Genomic DNA, 24,703 nt, shown 5'->3' with positions numbered 1-24,703 from the left:
TAAAGACTTGATTCTCCCCACACTTAGTTAGCTGTGGTGTCGAAATTGTGATTAACTTCGTTGTCGACTTCCATCGGACCATGTATGTAATGTTTAACTCTGTGACCATTAACTTTAAATTCAATCCCATTTGAATTTATTAATTCTATCGTTCCGTATGGGAAAACTCTTTTGACTATGAATGGTCCAGACCATCTTGATTTCAATTTTCCAGGAAATAGCTTGAATCGTGAATTGAAAAGAAGAACTCTGTCTCCTTCTTTAAATTCTTTTGAACTTCTGATTCTTTTATCATGCCATTTCTTCGTTCTTTCTTTATAGATTAACGAATTTTCGTATGCTTCATGTCTTAATTCTTCTAATTCGTTTAGTTGACTTAATCGTAGACGTCCGGCTTCATGTAAATCAAGATTACATGTTTTCAAAGCCCAAAATGCTTTGTGTTCAATTTCTACTGGAAGATGACATGCTTTTCCATAAACAAGTCTAAAAGGTGTGGTTCCAATTGGAGTTTTGTAGGCTGTTCTAAAAGCCCAGAGTGCATCCTCCAATTTAATGGACCATTCCTTTGGATTTGATCCTACGGTTTTCTCTAGAATACGTTTTAAAGCTCGGTTGGTATTTTCAACTTGTCCACTTGTTTGTGGATGATATGCGGTGGAGATTTTATGAGTTACTCCATATCTTTTAAGAACTTTCTCAAGTTGATTATTACAGAAATGAGTACCCCGATCACTTATTAAAGCTTTCGGTGTTCCAAACCTTGCAAAAAGACGTTTTAAAAAGTTGACTACAACTCGTGCATCGTTAGTTGGGAGAGCTTGTGCTTCCGCCCATTTAGATACATAATCAATGGCTACGAGTATATATAGATTATTATGAGATTTTGGAAATGGACCCATAAAGTCAATACTCCAAATGTCAAATACTTCACATACTTGGATGACATTTTGTGGCATTTCATCACGTTGACTTATTTTTCCGGCCCTTTGACATGCATCACAGGATTTGCAAAGAAGGTGTGCGTCTTTGTAAATTGTAGGCCAATAGAATCCAGCTTCATAAACTTTTCTTGCTGTTAGTTGAGGCCCATAATGCCCTCCTGTTGGTCCTGTGTGACAATGGTTTAAAATTTTACTAGCTTCATCTCCAAATACACATCGGCGTATTATTCCATCGGGACAACTTTTAAACAGATGTGGATCTTCCCAGAAATAGTGTTTTATATCACTGAAGAATTTCTTTCGTCTTTGGTACGATAATCCTTTTTTCAAGGAATCCACAAACTAAGTAGTTTGCATAGTCTGCAAACCATGGGATTTCTTTATAATCTATCTTCAATAGATATTCATCAGGAAAGTTGTCTTGTATGGCCGATTCATTCAGAACTTCTAATTCGGGATTTTCAAGACGAGAAAGATGATCAGCGGCGAGATTTTCTGCTCCCTTTTTATCTCGGATTTCAATATCAAACTCTTGTAAGAGTAAGATCCAACGGATTAATCTTGGTTTAGCATCTTGTTTTGAAAATAGGTATCTAAGAGCAGAATGGTCGGTATAGACCACCGTTTTTGCTAGAACGAGATATGATCGAAATTTGTCAAAAGCAAAGACAATAGCAAGGAGTTCTTTTTCCGTAGTTGTATAGTTCGTTTGTGCTCCTTGTAATGTCTTACTAGCATAATATATAGGTTGAAATCGTTTTTCAATCCTTTGTCCTAAAACGGCTCCCATTGCAAAATCACTTGCATCGCACATTAGTTCAAATGGTAGATTCCAATTTGGTGTTATCATGATCGGCGCATTAGTGAGTTTTTCTTTAAGAATATTAAAAGATTTGATACACTCATCTGAAAAGATGAATGGCGCATCCTTTTCTAGGAGTTTATTCATAGGAGTGGCAATTTTTGAAAAATCTTTTATGAAACGTCGGTAAAAACCGGCATGCCCTAGAAAACTCCTAACTCCTCTAACATTGGTGGGATGTGGAAGTTTAGCAATTACATCTACTTTAGCTCTATCCACTTCAATTCCTTCTTTTGAAATTTTATGTCCAAGAACGATGCCTTCTTTAACCATGAAATGGCATTTCTCCCAATTAAGTACTAGATTTGATTTTTCGCATCTAATTAGCATTCGTTCCAGATTAACTAGACATGATTTAAATGTATCACCGAAGACTGAAAAGTCATCCATGAATACTTCCATGCATTCTTCTATCATGTCGTGAAAAATCGCCATCATACACCTTTGAAAGGTTGCAGGGGCGTTACAAAGTCCAAATGGCATGCGTTTGTAAGCAAAAGTACCATAAGGGCACGTGAATGTGGTTTTCTCTTGATCTTCGGGTGCTATTGGAATTTGAAAATATCCGGAAAATCCATCTAGAAAACAATAGTAACTATTTCCGGCTAATCTTTCCAACATTTGATCTATGAAAGGTAAGGGAAAGTGATCTTTTCTGGTGGCGTCATTTAATTTTCTATAATCAATACATACACGCCATCCTGTTACAGTCCTAGTAGGAATAAGCTCATTTTTCTCATTTGTGATGACAGTCATGCCACCCTTCTTAGGTACGCATTGAACTGGACTTACCCATGGACTATCAGAAATTGGATATATCAAACCTGCATCTAGCAGTTTAATAATCTCTTTCTTAACTACATCTTGCATATTAGGATTTAGTCTTCGTTGGCGTTGCACATATGTTTTATGACCTTCTTCCATAAGGATTTTATGTGTGCAATACGAAGGACTTATTCCTTTAATATCATGAATCTTCCATGCAATGGCTGGTTTATGAGCTTTCAACACAGAAATGAGTTGTGATTTTTCATTTTCAGTAAGAGAAGACGATATTATTACAGGTAATTCAGATTCACCATGTAAATAAGCGTATTCCAAATGGTTTGGAAGTGGCTTTAACTCTAATTTCGGAGGTGTTATGACAATCTGCAGATTTTAGTTGGTATTTATTTTTGGCTTTAACTCTATTCCAAAAATACTTTGATGTTATGCGAGGTGTATATAAAATAGTTTATATTTTACTAGGAAAAACTATTAAATACGATACAATTTTACACAAGATATTTATTTATTTATAGAATGGATATACTTAAACCTTGCTACAACACTTATAGGCAGTGTACCTAATCGTACAGTAGTGTAGTTTTTAGTAAGTCCGGTTCGTTCCACAGGGAAATCTTTAAACAAAGCTCAACGCTATATTAGTTTACTTTTATAAAAATACAAATATATATATAAGTAATATTATTATTATAAAGGGGGGTTTTTTACCGTTTAATGACCGGTTTGTCGATTTTAAAACTTTAGTCGCAGTTAAAACCTAATGTAAAATATAAAATAAATACAAGACTTAAATTAAAGCGTAAAGTAAATAACAATAATGAAATTGCGAATAATAAAATTGCGATAATTAAAAAGTACGATAATTAAAAGTGCGATAACAATAAATAAAAGTGCGATAATTAGAAGTGCAATTAAATATAAAATAAAGGAAATTAAATATGAAATAAAAGAATTATGCTTATTTAAACTTCCGTAATCATGATGTTTGACGTGTTGATTTTAGTTTTATGCCCATGGGTTAATTGTCCTTTGTCCTGGATTATTCAATATGTCCGTCTGGTTTTTGTCCATAACAGTCCATCAGTCATAAATATAAATTGCAAGTGTCCTTGTCAAATTATTATTATACCCGAAGTTAAATATTCCAACTAATTGGGGATTCGAATTGTAACAAGGTTTTAATACTTTGTTTAATGAATACACCAGGTTATCGACTGCGTGTAAACCAAGGTTTTACTACTTTGTTAACAATTACACCAATTACCCTTGAATGTAATTTCACCCCTGTTTTAATTATTCTAGTGGCTATTAATCCATTCCCGTGTCCGGTTAAATGAACGATTATTCGTACATATAAATACCCCGCCCATCGTGTCCGATCGAGTGTATATGGTAATTTATAGGGACGCCCAATTGTAAATCTTTATATTAACATTAACAAACTTTCATTTAGTTAAACAAATATAAAGCCCATTAATAGCCCCTAGTCTAATTTCCACAAGTGTCGTTCTTTTGTCCAAACCCCAATTATGGTACAAAGCCCAATTACCCAATTTTAGTAATTAGCCCAACATCATGATTACTTCGTTTTAAATAAGCATAATAATAACTTAGCTACGAGACATTAATGTAAAAAGGTTGAACATAACTTACAATGATTAAAAATAGCGTAGCGTTACACGGACAGAATTTCGACTTACACCCTTACAACATTCGCTAACATACCCTTATTATTAGAATTAAAATTAAAATTAAAATATAAATTATAAATATAAATATAAGTTTTACGTATGAAGAGGAAGAAAAAAGATGATTAAAACTCGGCAGAAAACCGGCTTTATATAGGACCTGACCAGCAATTTCACTCCATGCGACTCGCATGGATTTGTGCTTCTGGCCATGCGAGTCGCATGGCCACCCTGGATCCAGCCAAATTGCTTTGTTTTCTTCTTGCCGACGTAATATAATAATAATATATAATATAATATATAATTATATATAATTATATATATATTATATTATATTCTTGTGCATAGTAGACTAGATATTTTTGGTCCGTTGCGTCGGGCGTTTCTTCTTGGCTCAGGTCCCGGTTCCGGATTTTCGGACGTCTTCGCGTATTATTTTATATCGTGTACTTTGCGTCTTGTAACTTGTACTCTTGTCATTTTGAGACGTTCCTCATCAATATTTTGAACCTTTTTAGTTGTATCTTGTACTTTTTAGCTCTTTGGACCTTTTTGTCTTCAATTTGTCGAATCTGCCTTTTGTCTTCACTTTTTAATATTTAAACGAATATTGCTTGTAAATCGAATAATACCAACTAAAATCTTGTCTTTCTTGGGGAATAATGCTATAAAATATATGTTCCTTTTTAGCCTTATCAATATCCCCACACTTGAGCGTTGCTTGTCCTCAAGCAATACAGTCTTGAAATACAAGAATCACTTCTTTATTCTTCACACTTTGTACATCAGTGATTTCAATACGGCGGTATGAACAATGGTAGTAACGATGTGGTTTACAGTCCCACATGACTATAAAAATTTAGATCCATTAAGGAAATTGGATCTTTATGAAAACATTTGATCTTTTGAAAATTAAATCTAGTTTTTACCCTAGATAAGTTTTCCGGAATAACCCTTTACCGGTGTTTGCAAAATATTTTTGTGGGTTTGGTGGGTTTCAGAATTGAAAATTTTAGCTCAAAACTTGCGGTTTTGTGTCACCCACTTGCTAACCTTGTATTTGGAAAGCAACACATCCAGTTTACTTGTCCCGTATATTACCTTTCGGCAAACTACCGTCCGGTTGTAAAGGAAAGCGTTGAACAAGCAACTGTTAAGGCAATGTCCCGTGACATGCTTTTGATTATGGTCTATAACGTGTCGGACGCAATTACTATCCTTGGTAGGAGCAATAGTAAAGCTTACCCTTATAATTTGTCGGTCTGGCACAAGGTCCTGTCTTTGACCACTATGCAACCACCGTTCTTACGGTTGACACCCGATTTAGTTCAGGTGACCTAATGAATTCCAGGTGAATTCCTAGGATTTTACGTTCAATGGTAATGAACGTATTGAAAATGGGTTTTCAGAAAACAAATTGGTTTGTATTTTTGATCAAAATATTTTCTCGTTCAAGCTCGAGTTTAGATATCATTGAATTCCATGAGTTTGAATTCTCAATCTTTAAGGTCAATCTCAAGGATTGAGTAATATCAGGCTTAAAAGCTGATTTTTAATCTTTAAGGAGATTATCCTTTCTGGGGATCTGATTCATTAGTCTTATCCAGCTAATTTGCACGGTGCCTCCCCATTGTACGAGATAAATCCTTCTCATGGTTAGGATAAATCTGACCACATGGCGACCCTGTTTAATGCTGAGGTCCGTGGATTTCCTGCTGATTTTAGTGATGACTTTTCTAGATTTTTCGTCAACCTACAGCTGGTCTGAACGACAACTTCATGACCTAAATCAAGAAGCGCGTGTCTTTTTCGGAAGACTTTACTTCCTTTTAATGATGGAATTGATTCATCGTGTAGATCCATCTCTTCTTTTCTTTCATCGGGTAAAACAGTTTAGTTTAGTTCAAAGCAAAAGTATTTTCAGTTATTTGTTACAGATATATGTGGCATATGTTTAAAATAACTTGGTAAATTTTCCTACACTTGGCTTTTATTTTCCTTTTTATCGTTCTCTATTCCATTTTAAATGAATTTTAACATTTTAGTTTGTTTCTCAATTTATGTCCTTTCCGAGGTAACAATAATTTCGGTGTTAAAACCTAGTTTTATCGTTCATAAATATGTATAAACATGATTTGAATTCATTTAATTGAAAAATTTTACTAGAATTGGGTAGTCAGTATATAAGACTAGGGCTGTTCTTTTTTATCAGAGAGCACTAGATTCTAATACAACTACTGCTTTACTAGTATTTTTAATAGTAACCAAGTGTTTAATATAAAAATTTTAAAATCCGAAAGAATTTAACCCCTTCCCACACTTAAGATCTTGCAATGCCCTCATTTGCAAGAAATCAGTAACAATTTAAATTATTGAGGGTGATTTGTGTGAAAATGATTAAATTTTTACCAAAGTTTCCAAATATATTGGCGTTTGTTTGCTGAATGATAAATGGTGCACATCATTTGTTCATTCCGTCTTGTTGCTATTTCACATATATTTTTCATCTTGTCGTCAAAATTTGTTGCTTTTGCTGAACTTAATGCCAGTCTTTGAAAATGCGTTGTTTTACCCTGTTTTGTGCATAAAAGAGAATACATACAATACAAATATAATCATACATGCAATTTGAAATGGAACTTTGGCATCCCACTTTCAAACTATAAGAAAAATATTAGTACACAATAATAATAAGAATATCAAACATTACATAAACGTAATAAAATGTTAAGTGTTTAAAATAAAAATAAAAATTACCAACTTATCTCTACTGATCAGGAGGTGGGTTAGGAGGATAATTAGGATAGGGATCCCAATTCATGTTCGCGTCCGGGTTCCATGGCTGATTATAGGTGAACTGGTATGCTGCGTCATAATCATATGAATCATAGGGTGGTCTCATTTCTGGCTGATGTGCGGGATAGTATGCGGGTCGGGTCGGATAATACATCTCGCCAGGCTGCAACTGGCTTATAATTTGGCGCTGATGATAATCCCATCGGCCATGCTCTCGTTGCCGGGAATGCTCGTAGTCATTCCGACGTTGCCATGCCTCGTACTGCATATGCCTATCATAGTTCGTCATGTATTCATCCTCCATACGAACGCCTAAATCAAGAGCAGTCTCCCGAACAACTCCTATAATGTTGTTCGCCTCTTCCATTTCATCATCCGAACCTCTTTCTACCTGTCGCTGAGGTCCCTCGTATCGATATACCCGACCACGTCTCATCAATAATACCCTTGCACCGTGATAAAGGTTTGAACTTATAGTTTCACCTCCGTCCTCTATTTCGTTCATTGGACCCCCTTGGTGCTTATCTACACCTAAATACTCTCCAATGAGAGTAATGAAAATACCACCACCTATAATACTCCCCGATTTCATCCCCGAAACTACATTAGCGAGATAATAACCAACACAATAGGGAATGTTAACGAAACTCCTCGGGTCTCTAATACACTTGAGGTAGAACAAATCGTTTACGGTCAATTTCTCCTTATTTCTTCCCCTTTGTGTAATTGTGTTTGCTAAGAATCTATGAATCACCCGGAGTTCAGCTCTGTCTATATCTAAGTATGTATGATTTCCACTGGCGTGAAATTCATTAAAGTGGGACATACGCCTCCAGATGGCGTTAATATCAAATTCCCTATCTACCCTTTCTCCTTGGGCAATCAGGCTATTACAGTCGGGGCTCAAAAGTTCAGCAGGGGTGTAAATCTGTAAGGCCCTAGCTAAATCTATCATGGACATTCTGTACATGCGTCCACCTAACAGAAATCTAATAAAGCTTCTATCATCTATCCTCCTAACATCACTGTTTAACTTAATAGTACTAAGTAATTCTATACACCATTCCCTATATATGGTTCTACGAATGGAAAATAGGCGCATCCAATCGTTAAACTGAGAATTACCATACCTTTGCACCAATAATTCCCGAATCGGTTCGGCAAGGTCAACTGTTTCCAAAGGTACCCAGTCAATTGCCCTTGGCATTTCAACAACCTTAAAGTAGAGAATGTGCATGTTCTTTTGATAATCTGGATACTCTATCCAACATCGATCAAATCTTAGATTTGGGTGTAACTGATCTTCATTAATGTCTAAGCTCAGAATCATTTGATGTGGAGCGAATTGACGAAACTGATTCATGAATAATTGATCTTGATCGTGATAAGGAATATGTTGCTCCTCATGTTCTTCTTCTTCTTGTTGCATATGTTGTTCTTGTTCATGAAACATTTCCGGTTCGGGCTCTGGTTGTCTGGACGATGATGCACCGTCCGTATCTGTATTTCTCTGCAAAACACATTAAACACAAAATTTGTGCATCCAAATATGCATTAGTGTTAGCAAAATAATAACTTGAAACAATTATGATGACATGTTCAATTCATAAAACATTTTATACACATTTTCTTAACAATAACAATTCTACACTTTTACATACGAAAATGTGTACAATGTTTTATCACATTTAAACTCTTAACCATGTCAACAATAATCATTATAGCAATTAAACACTTGTTACATGGCATTCAAATCAAACTAGTGCTCATTTTCATATTTTTGTCAAGTCTACACTTTGTCAAATAAGCATATACGAAAAATGTACATCAAGTTCATAAGCATTTATCTTAAATAACATGCCAAAATAATCACTACTAGCAATGAAACAAGTTTCAAATGGCCTTTATATCAAATTATCCAAGTTCATGAATTTTTAGACTTAAAAAGTCCACTTTAATTCTCAAAAACATGTTTAGGCTCAAAGTTTGGATCAATTAACTACCTAAACATGTTACACTACTTAATTGAGCAACAATTCATGACAAAAATCGGCCATAACCTGTTTATATCAAAAAGCCCCAAATTGCTCAAGAACACAAACCCTAGATTCTTAAAAATTTGAAGTTTTTAGCTTCAATTCATGTTAAATAGCTTCTATCTAGGATATACATGTTAAATAGCTTCAATTCTCGTCCCTCCCTCGGGTAAAGCAATTTCGGTTCAAAGACCTAGTCTTCAACTTACGACGAATTTTTTAAAAATCATATTCTTAACTTAATGAGATAAAGTAAATTTTTGTTTTTAAATTCACACAACTTAAATATAAAATTCAAAATTAATATTAAAAATTCACACCAAACTTAAAATTTGAAATGCATAAAATTAAAATTTTATATTTTAAAAATTAAAAATTCACACCAAACTTATATTAATTTTTTTTTCAAATATTTACAATTTTAAATATATTGTTTTTACAAAGTTTACAATATTAATTTAAGATTTAAATATTAATTTTAAAAATATGGTAAAAATAAAATTAAAAATCTTTTTGTCTTTTTATCCCACTTTAATCAATCAAATATTATCAAAAATATGCGCCCCTCTTTTCGGTAAAGGTAACACTCTCATCCTCTATACTTAGGGTCAGTTTCTTACCGAACACGTCTATCATTGCTTTAGCCGTGTTTAAGAATGGTCTTCCTAATATGAGAGGAACTTGAGAATCTTCTTCCATGTCCAAAACAACAAAATCTACTGGAAATACTAAAGTACCAACTTTAACTAGCATATTCTCCATTATCCCTCTAGGATATTTTATTGATCTATCGGCTAGTTGTATGCTTATTCTTGTTGGTTTTAATTCTCCAAGGTCTAGTTTAGCGTATAGTGAATACGGCATTAGATTTATACTAGCACCTAAGTCTGCCAATGCTTCTATTGAACTAAGACTACCCAGAAAACATGGAATTGTGAAACTTCCTGGATCAGATAGTTTTTCTGGTATCTTATTCAACAGCACTGCTGAACAATTTGCATTCATAGTGACAGCCGAAAGTTCTTCCATTTTCTTTCTATTCGTGATCAGATCTTTCAAGAATTTAGCATATCTAGGCATTCCTGAAATCACATCAATGAAAGGAAGATTTACATTTATCTGTTTAAACATATCCAAGAATTTGGATTGCTCGGCTTCAAGTTTCTCTTTCTTCATTTTACTCGGGTAAGGAAGTGGTGGTTGGTATGGTTTAACATAAGGTTTATCCTTAACTGTGTTATCTTCATTAACCTTCTCAACTACCGGTTCTTTTTCCTTATCTTGATCAGGTTGTGGTTCTTGTGGAGTAGGAATAGTTTCATCAGAAGTTACAGGTATTTCAGGTGATTTAAGTGTTGTACCACTTCTTGTGGTAATAGCTTTAGCTGTTTCATTCCGGGGGTTAGCATTTGTATCACTAGGTAAACTTCCCGGTTTTCTTTCACCTATTAACCTTGCTAGGTTACTTACTTCTTGTTCCAGATTTTGAATAGAAGCTTGTTGATTTCTAAATGCTTGAGCATTTTGTTCATTGGTTTGTTTTTGTGATGTGAAAAACTGCGTTTGAGTTTCAACTAGCTTCGTCATCATATCTTCTAAATTCGGCTTTTTATCATCGGTTTGTTGTGGTGGTTTGTTTTGAAAATTTGGTCTTTGCTGATTGTAAGTATTATTGGATACTTGTTGATTGCTAGGACCTTGTTGGTTGTTGTATGGAATATTTCGGTTATAATTCTGGTTTTGATTGTAAATCGGTCTTGGCGGTTGATAATTATTCTGATAATTATTTCCAGGCCTTTGGTTTATGTATGAAATATTCTCTCTTTGTTCCATTGTTAATTCAATACTGAGACAATCTTTTGTCAAATGTGGTCCTCCACACTGCTCACAACTGATTCGTATTGAGTGAATATCCTTAGTCATCTTTTCCATTCGTCTCTCGAAAGCATCTATCTTTGCCGAAATGGAATCTAAGTCATGGCTAGAATCGGCTCTAGCTGCTTTAGATGATCTAATGATGTCTTTTTCTTGGTGCCACTCATGTGAGTGGGAAGCAGTGTTATCAATAATTTTGTAAGCATCAGTTTCGGTTTTCTTCATAATAGAACCACCAGCTGCTATATCTATGTCTTTTCTTGTAGTGATGTCGCATCCTTGGTAGAATATTTGTACTATTTGACATGTGTCTAAACCATGTTGCGGACATCCTCTTAACAACTTTCCATATCTTGTCCACGCCTCATATAGAGTTTCATTTGGTTTCTGTGTGAACGTAACAATTTCTGCTTGAAGTCTTACGGCTTTAGATGCAGGAAAGAATTGTTTAAGAAATTTGTCAATTAAAACGTCCCATGTATCGATCGCCCCTTCAGGTAACGATTCCAACCAATCTTTGGCTTCTCCCTTTAAAGTCCAGGGAAATAACATGAGATATATCTGTTCATCCTCCACTTCTCGTATTTTAAATAGTGTGCAGATCCTATTAAAGGTACGTAGATGTTCATTTGGATCTTCCTTCGGCGCACCACTAAATTGGCATTGATTAGTCACCATGTGTAGAATTTGTCCTTTGATTTCATAATCTGGCGCATTAATGTCTGGATGAGTAATTGCGTGACCTTGGCCAGTGCGTTTAGCTCTCATTCGGTCTTCCATACTTAAAGGTTCCAGATTCTCCATAATTGAATTTGTTGAATCGGTATCACTAGATGATTCTGTTTTAATGGTTCGTTCCTCAACAATCTCTGTTTGAATGATTGGTGGTTCCGGAGGAAAGTTTAATGGTTCAGGATCTACGAACCGTTCCTGAATATTTTCCGGATTCTCAATTGTGAGGTTGGGTTCAAAAAATGGATTATCGGAAATTTGAACTGAAGTACTTGGTCGACTGGATGACGATTCTAAAGAAAAATCAACGGCGGTTATATTTGTTAAACGATGTCTTGATCGAGTTACAGGTGGTGAACGTACAAAAGGTGATGAACGTCTTGCTCGGTGCATTCACTGAATATCCTATTAGTTTTAAAAAGGAAAGAAAAATTATAATAAGTTATCCAATCAATAGACTTTTCTGATTTTGCCCACGTTTCGAATAGCCAAAAGATGCAGCAGAGGGGCAGGATTCGTTTGGTCTCAATATAATTGAGGACTGTTTGGCTCCAATAACCCGGTCCACGTACAAATCCAACTATTACTACGAACCAGAAAATTTTGATGTCTATCGATTTAACTACTCAAAATAAATTTTCGTAATTTTAAGAAATTTAGATAAGAAGTAGAATAAAAATCTATGTCCTAAAACTAGAATGGCGAGAAATAAGAGAGAAAAAGAGTTCGTCGAAAAAGGTCGAAAAAGAAAAAATGGTTGAAAAATAAAAGGTGACGGAAAAATAAAAGAAACTTATAAAAACTTAAAAATACTTGACTAACCTAACCTTATTACTACAACTAACTTAAAATTATAATCGCAAATTGAGATTACTAATTGGAATGATAATTGATACATAGTAAAAGGTCTAAAAATATTAAAGCTTACAGGAAAAACTAAATCCCAAATGGAAATAACTTAAAAAGAAACTAAAACTTAAAAAAAACGTCGCAAAATTCTAAAGCACCTAAATCTTAGTCTAAAGAAAAAGCACTTAAGGAATTCTATGGCAAAGCCTAAAAATCTAGGAGTAAAAATAACTATAGCAAAAACTAAGTTTAAAATTAAATATGAGCTAAAAAATACAAATATTACGCTACAACGATTAAAAAGGGACAAAATATAAAAATATACAAAAAGTTGTAAAAGTATAATTTTTATAAAAATATTATTTTTATATTTTATAATAAAAGTATTAAGTTTATAATAAATAAAACTAGTTTAAAAGTAATATAAATAAAATAAAGTAAAAACTTAATTATAATAATAATAATAAGATTAGGATTTAATAATAATAATAATATATTATACTCCGTAATAAATGCGTTTTTAGGGTTCGGTTGTGGTCTTGTCAGACCCCTCATGCGAGTCGCATGATTTAAGAGGGTGGGTCATGCGAGTCGCATGGATACCCTGAACTGGTTCAATTGGACTGGTTCAAATGACAGGTCACGTAATATTTAATATTTTATTTTCTTTTTTTTTCTGTTTTAAATTTAAATAAAATATATATATATAATTAAAATAAAAACTTAAAAATAAACTTAAAATACTTTATAATTTTGTAAAAATAAAAGAAAAACTTAAAAATATACTTAAAATATTTTTTTTTTTTTTTTCGATTTTAAAAGCTCTTTTTTTTTATATATTTTTTAATTTTTAAAAAATATAAATTTTACCAAAACTAATTATAACTTAAAAATTAAAAATATGGCGTTTCGCTTCGGTGAATTTCCCCGGCAGCGGCGCCAAAAATACTTGATGTCAAAGCGAGGTGTATATAAAATAGTTATTATTTTACTAGGAAAACACTATTAAATACGATACAATTTTACACAAGATATTTATTTATTTATAGAATGGATATACTTAAACCTTGCTACAACACTTATAGGCAGTGTACCTAATCGTACAGTAGTGTAGTTTTTAGTAAGTCCGGTTCGTTCCACAGGGAAATCTTTAAACAAAGCTCAACGCTATATTAGTTTACTTTTATAAAAATACAAATATATATATAAGTAATATTATTATTATAAAGGGGGGTTTTTACCGTTTAATGACCGGTTTGTCGATTTTAAGACTTTAGTCGCAGTTAAAACCTAATGTAAAATATAAAATAAATACAAGACTTAAATTAAAGCTTAAAGTAAATAACAATAATGAAATTGCGAATAATAAAAGTGCGATAAACTTGCGATAATTAAAAAGTACGATAATTAAAAATGCGATTAAACAACAATAAATAAAAGTGCGATAATTAGAAGTGCAATTAAATATAAAATAAAGGAAATTAAATATGAAATAAAAGAATTATGCTTATTTAAACTTCCGTAATCATGATGTTTGACGTGTTGATTTTAGTTTTATGCCCATGGGTTAATTGTCCTTTGTCCTGGATTATTCAATATGTCCGTCTGGTTTTTGTCCATAACAGTCCATCAGTCATAAATATAAAGTGCGAGTGTCCTCATCAAATTATTATTATACCCGAAGTTAAATATTCCAACTAATTGAGGATTCGAATTGTAACAAGGTTTTAATACTTTGTTTAATGAATACACCAGGTTATCGACTGCGTGTAAACCAAGGTTTTACTACTTTGTTAACAATTACACCAATTACCCTTGAATGTAATTTCACCCCTGCTTTAATTATTCTAGTGGCTATTAATCCATTCCCGTGTCCGGTTAAATGAACGATTATTCGTACATATAAATACCCCGCCCATCGTGTCCGATCGAGTGTATATGGTAATTTATAGGGACGCCCAATTGTAAATCTTTATATTAACATTAACAAACTTTCATTTAGTTAAACAAATATAAAGCCCATTAATAGCCCCTAGTCTAATTTCCACAAGTGTCGTTCTTTTGTCCAAACCCCAATTATGGTACAAAGCCCAATTACCCAATTTTAGTAATTAGCCCAACATCATGATTACTTCGTTTTAAATAAGCATAATAATAACTTAGCTACGAGACATTAATGTAAAAAGGTTGAACATAACTTACAATGATTAAAAATAGCGTAGCGTTACACGGACAGAATTTCGACTTACACCCTTACAACATTCGCTAACATACCCTTATTATTAGAATTAAAATTAAAATTAAAATATAAATTATAAATATAAATATAAGTTTTACGTATGAAGAGGAAGAAAAAAGATGATTAAAACTCGGCAGAAAACTGGCTTTATATAGGACCTGACCAGCAATTTCACTCCATGCGACTCGCATGGATTTTGTGCTTCTGGCCATGCGAGTCGCATGGCCACCCTGGATCCAGCCAAATTGCTTTGTTTTCTTCTTGCCGACGTAATATAATATATATATAATATAATATATAATTATATATATATTATATTATATTCTTGTGCATAGTAGACTAGATATTTTTGGTCCGTTGCGTCGGGCGTTTCTTCTTGGCTCAGGTCCCGGTTCCGGATTTTCGGACGTCTTCGCGTATTATTTTATATCGTGTACTTTGCATCTTGTAACTTGTACTCTTGTCATTTTGAGACGTTCCTCATCAATATTTTGAACCTTTTTAGTTGTATCTTGTACTTTTTAGCTCTTTGGACCTTTTTGTCTTCAATTTGTCGAATCTGCCTTTTGTCTTCACTTTTTAATATTTAAACGAATATTGCTTGTAAATCGAACAATACCAACTAAAATCTTGTCTTTCTTGGGGAATAATGCTATGAAATATATGTTCGTTTTTAGCATTATCAATCATCATTAAACAAAAGGTATAAAGTAGGTTTCGTTTATGAAAGTAGTTTAAAACAAAGGCTGACTTCGATCAGTCACCACGGCCTCTACCCTTACTGAATTAAGGTGAGACCAGTGGCCATGGCTCCGTATATGAGTCCCTTAAGTGTGGTAAAATTTACAGAAGCAAACTCATCTTGGTTTGACCGTGGCGATAGTCTAAGTGCGAGTAGGTCAGAAATTTCTGCACAACGTTAAAGGACATAGTAACGATCGGAGGACCATAAATCCTAAACCGTAACTCGGATTAAGACGAGTCCTATATGAAAAGTTATATACTTGAAAAGATATATCTAAAAATCAAGGTTAGAACATCCCAGGTCTACTGGTATGTTACAGAATCACCAGACCAGTAGCTTTTGGACAGAACATTGAGTTTAAAAGGGTTCCGGTGGTCTTGGTGCTTGATGTTCATCATGGTTCTCATCCTTGATGCACATAGCTTCAAGTGTACAACTCATTGATGTATTTACATCATCTTAACCAAGTCTTGACCATCATAACCCATGTGCAAGTCTAAGACATGAAGCACAACTCACTTAAGAGTTGTTATGAAGTTTGATGAACCAAAGTTGCATCAAAGTCTTAGATCTAACACATACATGGACTTTAAAGTTAATAACAAGTTACAAACTTGAAAGTAAACTAACTAATCAAGATCATAAGTAGTAGAACATAGTTCTTAGTTTGATCTTGAAGATCCAAGACTCAAAAGTCTAGATCCAAAGTTATATTTAAAGAAAACTTATTTGTGTGTTCTTGAACTTTCAAAGTTAACTTAATTTGTTCAAGAGATATGAGATCAAGACTAACTTGTAGTACTTGACCATATAAACTAACTACATGAAATTAAAGTGCATAAATTGAAGAAGTAAACTTAAATAAACAAGAAAAGGTTCATGGTTGTTCATACTTTAAAGATTCAAACCAAAGTTTGATCTTTAGAAAGTAAACTTTAAGTTTACTTCAAGAACTACAAGTATGTCTTTCAACCATGAACTTTATAAAATTAGAACAAGTATTAAGTGAAGATCATAAACTAGAGAGTTTATGTCTTGTATGTTCTTGAAGGTTCAAGATAAAAGAAGAATTAAAACTAGAAAGTTAGATTCTTGAAAGTTAATAAAGAATAACAAGTAAGTAAGTAAACAACAATTAGTAAGTATCAAACAACAAATAATGAACAAAAGATGATGATGAATGTGTTCTTGAATTCGGTTTTATTCAAGAGAAAAGGAAGAGGATTAGTTCATAAAACTTACAAGGAAGTAGAGAAAAGTGAGAGAGAATGGTTGAGAGAAAATGAGAGATGAATGTGTGTTTGAATTGTGAAGTGAATACAAGTTAGAGTAGTAAGTAAAAAAGAAATTTTGACTCCCCATCCCCCATGAAAAGTGACGGCCAGCAGTCTCCCAAGGTGAGGGAAAGAGTTTCATGGTTACTAGTGTGCTAAAGGTTCTAAAGTTGGATAAAAGAGGTGATTACATGGGGATAATGAGCAAACTAGATTCTTATTGATCAAAACAACTAGTTACATGTTCTAAGTACTACTTACACTTTCAAGATATGGGCTAAAGGTCCATTAATAATGTAGGGTGGGCTTGGAAGTCCAATAACATGAGTCCATTACACTAACAAAGCTCAAGTTCAAATAAATCACAAGTTAAACCAATTAAAGCCCAAGTAACTAACTAATAGCCTTAGTTAATTAAAATGATTAATAAATTTAATCATGAATGTAAATAATATCTAAAAATATTATTCGTGAAAGTTCCGGGTGTCACAAAGACGTTTCGGGCACTTAAAAGTCAAGTACGGGCAATCATAGCAACATGTAAATGTAATAACATACATTCGTTTAATCGCGCGTATTAATAATAGTAATTATTAATAAAATAACGTTGGAAATTCTAGGGTCGTTACATTACCCACCTGTTAAAGAAAATTTCGTCCCGAAATTTAAGCTGAGGTAGATGGAGGAGTCGGGAAAAGGTGAGGATACTTCCGCATCATTTGATCCTCTCGCTCCCAAGTAAACTCAGGTCCTCGTTTGTCATTCCATTATACTCGGACGATCGGAATCTTGTTGCGTTTCAAAGTTTTGATCTCACGATCCATAATCTCAACAGGCTCTTCCACAAAGTGGAGTTTGTCGTCAATTGTAAGTTCTTCCAGTGGTATGATAAGTTCAGGTGCAGCAAGACACTTTTTCAAGTTCGACACGTGGAAGGTAGGATGAACTGAGCTCAATTGTGTTGGAAGATCAAGGCGATAAGCAACGGGTCCAACACGCTCCAAAATTTCAAAAGGACCAATGTACCGCGGGTTTAACTTTCCGCGCTTCCCAAAACGGATCACACCCTTCCAAGGTGCAACCTTCAACATAACACGGTCTCCAACGTTGAATTCAAAGTCCTTACGTTTAAGATCGGCATAACTCTTTTGGCGATCACGGGCAGTCTTAAGTCTAGCTTGAATCTGAGCAATCTTCTCCGTGGTTTCGTGGACTACCTCGGGTCCGGTGATTTGCTTTTCGCCTACTTCGGCCCAACAAATAGGAGATCGGCACTTACGGCCATACAATGCTTCAAAAGGTGCAGCATTAATGCTAGAGTGATAATTGTTGTTGTACGAGAATTCGGCGAGTGGCAAATGTCTTTCCCAGGCCTTTCCAAAATCAATGACACATGCACGCAGCATGTCCTCCAAGGTCTGAATCGTTCGTTCACTTTGCCCGTCAGTCTGAGGATGATAAGCAGTACTCATGTCAAGACGAGTTCCCATGGCTTCTTGCAAGGAATGCCAAAATCTAGAAGCAAAACGGGGATCGCGATCTGAGATGATCGATAAAGGTACACCATGACGAGATACAACCTCTTTGATGTATAACTGAGCAAGTCTCTCCATTGTATCAGTTTCCTTCATCGCTAGAAATTGTGCAGATTTGGTAAGGCGGTCAACAATAACCCAAATGGTATCGTATCCACCCACCGTCTTTGGTAGCTTGGTGATGAAATCCATTGTTATCCGTTCCCACTTCCATTGTGGGATTTCTGGTTGTTGAAGTAACCCAGAAGGTCTCTGATGCTCGGCTTTAACCTTCGAGCAAGTCAAACACTTACCAACATAAGTCGCAACGTCCTTCTTAAGATTCGGCCACAAATACTGTTCTTTAAGGTCGTGGTACATTTTGCCCGCTCCAGGATGAATCGAATACCTTGATTTGTGTGCTTCGTCAAGTATAAGGTTCCGTAGATCTCCATAAAGAGGTACCCAAATTCTTCCGGCATAACATCGGAGTCCAGACTCCCTAACCTCGAATCGAGAGACAAGTATGTTCAAATGTTCGTGAGATATGTTCTCCTCTTTGAGAGCCTCATCTTGGGCTACTCTGATCTGGCTGTTGAGGTTCGAATGGATGGTGATGTTCAGAGCCCTAACACGAAGAGGTGCCGTCCTCTCCTTTCTGCTTAAAGCGTCAGCTACAACATTGGCCTTGCCAGGGTGATAACGGAGTTCACAATCGTAGTTGTTGAACATCTCAATCCATCGACGCTGTCTTATATTCAGTTGCTTCTGATCGAAGATGTGCTGGAGACTCTTGTGATCGGTGAAGATAGTGCTCTTAGTTCCAAACAAATAATGTCTCCACAATTTGAGTGCAAAGACAACGGCTCCAAGTTCAAGATCGTGAGTAGTGTAATTCCGCTCGTGAATCTTCAATTGTCGGGAGGCATAGGCAATAACCTTTGATCGTTGCATCAGTACACAACCAAAACTACTCTTCGATGCATCACAATAAACAACAAAGTCGTCACTACCTTCAGGAAGTGATATGATAGGTGCGGTGGTTAACTTCTTCTTCAAAGTTTGAAATGTTGATTTGTGTGCGGGTTCCCAAATGAACTTCTTGCCCTTGTGAGTCAGTGCGGTCAAAGGACGCGCAATCAGAGAAAATCCTTCGATGAATCTTCGGTAATAACCGGCGAGACCTAGGAATTGGCGAATATGCGTCGGAGTAGTGGGGGTCTCCCACTTGCTGATGGCTTCAATCTTGGCGGGATCAAATTTGATACCCTGGTCGCTTACAACATGACCCAAAAACTGTACTTCTTTCAACCAAAATTCGCACTTGGAGAATTTGGCGTAAAGTTGCTCTTGTCTTAAGAGTTCAAGCACTAATCGGAGGTGTTGCTCATGTTCTTCTTCGCTCTTAGAGTAGATGAGGATATCATCTATGAAGACGATAACAAACTTGTCCAAGTACGGCTTACAGACACGATTCATAAGGTCCATAAATACGGCAGGTGCATTGGTTAGCCCGAACGGCATCACAAGAAACTCATAATGACCATAACGGGTTCTGAATGCAGTTTTCATCACGTCACTTTCCTTCACCCTCAGCTGGTGATATCCGGATCGTAAATCGATCTTTGAATAAACGCTCAATCCTTGTAGTTGATCAAAAAGATCGTCAATTCGTGGAAGAGGATACCGATTCTTGATTGTCAATTTGTTGAGCTCACGGTAGTCGATACACATACGAAAGGATCCATCCTTCTTCTTCACAAACAGAACAGGTACGCCCCAAGGCGAGAAACTTGGTTGGATAAATCCTCGGTCAAGTAGCTCTTGTAGTTGACTCTGTAATTCTTGCATCTCGGAAGGTGCGAGTCTATAAGGTGCGCGAGCTACAGGTGCAGCTCCTGTCACTAAATCAATCTGAAACTCTACAGCTCTCTGCGGCGGCAATCCAGGCAATTCCTCTGGGAAGACATCGGAAAATTTGTTCACAATTCGAACGTCGTTCACGCTCTTCACCTCAGTTTCTACCGCTTTCACATGCGCTAGGACAGCAAAGCGTCCCTTCTTCATAATCTTTTGCGCTTTCACGCAACTAATGAGGTTCAACTTCGAGGTACATCTCTCTCCATAGATAACCAGTGGTTCACCATCTCCTTGTGGTATGCGAAGTGCTTTATCTCCGCAGATAATATCAGCCTTTATCTTGCTCAACCAATCCATACCGAAGATCACGTCAAAACTTCCCAGTTTGATAGGTATCAAATCAATTTCGAAATCTGCACCAGCTATGTTGATAATAGCTCCACGACTAATATGGTCAACCTTTTTAAGTTTTCCATTTGTGACCTCGACAAGCATACTTTCTTTTAACGGGACTAATGACCAATTAATCTTATCACAAAAATGTCTACATACATAACTTCTATCCGCACCAGTATCAAACAAGACAGAAGCTAAAAGATTATTGATTGTGAATATACCTGTCACCAAGTCGGGGTTATCGCGTGCATCCCTTGCATTAACATTAAAAGCTCTACCACGAGGTGGCCCGCCATCTTTTCGCTTGTTGGGGCATGCATTTCTGAAATGGACCGTCTGTCCACATTCGTAGCACTTCTTTGGCCCATTGGTGTTCGGCTTCCCATTCAAAGTGGTGACCTTGCAGTCTTTTCCGATGTGCCCAGCCCGTTGGCACTTCTCACAGACAACATTGCAATACCCAGTGTGGTGTTTGTAGCAACGTTTGCATTGAGGTAAGGTTCCTTTGTAGTTCAGGTTGGTGTTGGTGTTATTGTTGGGATTAGGGTTTCCACCGTTGTTGTGCCTCTTGGCGGGGGTTTGATCATAGTTTCTCCCCCTGTTGTTGTTGTTGTGGTTGTTGTGGTTATTGTGGTTGTTGTCCCATTTCCTCTTTTCGCTACTACCAGCCTCAAACTTAGCCTTCTCCGGCTCATCAATAAGAATCTGATTCATGAGAGTATGCGCCATGCGCATTGTTTCGGGAACATTCGGTGGTTTGGATGAGGTGACATTTCCTTTGATGGACTTAGGGAGTCCTGAGAAGTATTTCTCCATGCGCTTGAATTCGAGGGTGACCATGGTCGGACACATTAATGCTAACTCCAAAAACATACGATTGTAACTGTTAAGATCGTTTCCCACGGCTTTCAACTGCATAAATTCGATCTCCATCTTCTGAATTTCGGTTCTCGGACAATACTCATCAATCATAGCCGCCTTGAATTCCTCCCATGGCATAGCATACGCCTCATCGATACCTTTCGCTTGAGCTAACGTGTTCCACCACGTTAGCGCGCCGTCAGATAGCGTGCAAGATGCAAACTTGGTCTTATTGTCCTCCGAACAGTTGCTAACTCGGAATACTGATTCAAGTTTCTCGAACCATCTGGTGAGACCAACTGGTCCCTCGGTGCAGTTGAAGTTATGCGGTTTGCAGCTCTGGAATTCCTTGTATGTACACCCATTTCGAACGGGTGGAATAATCGGTGGTGGTGGCGGTGGAGCTTCGAGATTTCTTTATGCTAGGGCTGCAGCGACCCGTTCGTTGATCATGTCCTCAATATGGGCGGCGGTAGGTGTGGATCTTCCATTAGCCATGGTATTCTAAACAAAAATTTTAACTCAAGTCAAAATCCAGCATGCAAGTAGTAATAATACAGTATATAGTGACCAACATGGAATCAAAACATCACATGTTATTAAATAATGCATCTAGGTACAAATACCACAGAATCATCGTACAGCAATGTAAATAGAACATCGTGCAAGAATTAAATAACGCAAAGTTCCATTCCTTAATAATAATAAGTTTCATACATCTGAATAAGTTCGTACAATACATATGAAATACATGAAACTATATCTAGATTACATCATGAAATCTAAATACAAAGTCCTACGGTGAAGACGGGTGAACTGCTCCTCGAGCCAACTGCTCCTCGAGCTCAGTGACTCGAGCTCGGAGAATCTCAATCTCCCTCATCAGTTCCTCGTTAGAGGGAGCTGGTGGGGCAGGCGGTGCAGGTAGGGCGGGTGGTGCCGGTGGTGCCAATGGTGCTGATGTAGATGGTCCGGCTCCGGATGTAGACGGTACGTCCCTAGATGTAAGTGGTCCGTATCTAAATCTAGGTGGTACGGTTCCAGGAATAGTCAATACGTAACGGGGAACCTTACGTATCTGTGGGTCGGCAGGGTATGGCACAACTCATTTACGAGCAGTAACCCTACGACGATGGCCAAAAGCGTCAGTAAAAGCACGACCTAAATTCACCCCTGGAATGACGGTGCCTTCGAAACGGTACCGCTTCTTCAGCGGGGTGGAGGGTGCCTGAATAGGTCTATCAGCAGGATCCTCATCATTGTTGGAGTCGTCTGATGATGAAGAATCGGCGGATGATGAGTCATCCGAATCGTGTGGTGGTGACACTGGTGGCTGAGCTGGTAATCCGAAGTGTCCGAAGGCGGCCAACATCTGTCTGTGTCTGCCTGGCGGAATCACGACTAAACGTTCGTCGGGAGTGCGTCGGCAAGGTGTGCGCATGTGGTTACGAAACGGCCCTTCCCCGAACTCCGCGGGGATCTCAATACCACCAATGCGGGGCTGTGACCTCGAGGGTCCGGGAGCAGACACTGGGGCAGGTGCACTAGTACCAGCTCCGGAAGTAGAAGCGCCGGGATCACTAGTGGGTATCAGGGCCGGTGTATCGGCAGTAGCAGCAGTAGGTGTAGCAGTAGGTAGGGCGACGGGGTCTGAGTCTGTACTGCCCGAAATGCCAGCAGGTGGAACATCCGACATCTGAACAAGGAAAAATAAATTTTCCATGTCAGTATGTCATAAAGTAAGCAAATAATAGGCCAACAGTTTAAATCATGTATAACAGTAACTAGCATGGCAATAACAGCAATTCGTATGAAAGTAGCATGCAATCGAAAGCAAGTAGCATCATGCAGTAGTGATATCATGTAGTAGCATACGGCATATAGCGGAAAAAGTAAGCAGTAGCATGCAGTAAATTCAGCGGAAACAAGTAAACTAGCAAGTTGTAGATTAGACCTATTAGTGAATCCTACTCGGGTCGGTCTTAGACTCACTAATGCAACCTAATTCCCTACAACCAATGCTCTGATACCAAATGTGACGCCCCGTACTAAATCATCATGTACGGACCATCAACAACAGGATCATTACAAGGTTAAGTACTATATGCTGTAATTAAAGAAGTTGCATTCACGATAAAAAGGTGATGTCATAACCGACATCAAATGTTTTACATTTCAAAAGCATGCTTCACTAAGTAGAAGCAAATAATAAGTGTATGTGACCACAATGGTCGTTACAAGTCATAGTTCAAAAGTACGAATGTTTGAATGCAAAATAAAGTAGTTCATGCGATGACAACTCTAAGCAGCGGGTGTCTACAGCACGACTAGTACACAGCGGAAGCTAACCTCAAGCACCTGAGAAAAACATGCTTAAAAACGTCAACACAAAGGTTGGTGAGCTATAGTTTAAGTATAACAGTATGTAAGGTAGGCCACAAGATTTCAGTGCTACAACGAGCGTTTCAAAATAGTATGATAAAGTATATGTTAACCGTGGGCACTTGGTAACTAACTTAACGTTTATACCCCCTGAAAGTACACTTGGCAAGTGCGTATGTTTACGAAGTATTAAACACTCGTTAAATGCTAGCGCTACTAGCCCGAGTGGGGATGTCAAACCCTATGGATCCATATCTAAGATTCGCGTTCACGGTTCAAAAACCAATGATTAAACGTTACCGAGCTAAAGGGAATGTTTCTGCCATTATATAACCCACACATATATAAAGTTTAAGTACTCGTGCCTAGTATGTAAAACATAAAATCCGCATGTATTCTCAGTTCCCAAAATAATTTAAAGTAAAAAGGGAATGCTATAACTCACAATGATAATGTAGTCGTAAAGTCGGTTCGGAAAAGGTTTGCAAGTAATCGGTCCGAAGGTCCTCAACCTAAGGCAAATAATACTAAGTCAGTAAATCGTATTAATAGGTTTAAAAGTATGTAATTAAGGTCTTAAGGGTCATCATCAATCATCATTAAACAAAAGGCGTAAAGTAGGTTTCGTTTATGAAAGTAGTTTAAAACAAAGACTGACTTCGATCAGTCACCACGGCCTCTACCCTTACTGAATTAAGGTGAGACCAGTGGCCATGGATCCGTCTATGAGTCCATTAAGTGTGGTAAAATTTACAGAAGCAAAATCGTCTTGGTTGTACCGTGGCGACAGTCTAAGTGCGAGTAGGTCAGAAATTTCTGCACAACGTTAAAGGACATAGTAACGATCGGAGGGCCATAAATCCT

This window comes from Rutidosis leptorrhynchoides, chromosome 4, assembly GCF_046630445.1.
Source record: "Rutidosis leptorrhynchoides isolate AG116_Rl617_1_P2 chromosome 4, CSIRO_AGI_Rlap_v1, whole genome shotgun sequence".
NCBI classification, from domain to species: Eukaryota; Viridiplantae; Streptophyta; class Magnoliopsida; order Asterales; family Asteraceae; genus Rutidosis; species Rutidosis leptorrhynchoides.
This window is presented reverse-complemented; position numbering follows the sequence as displayed.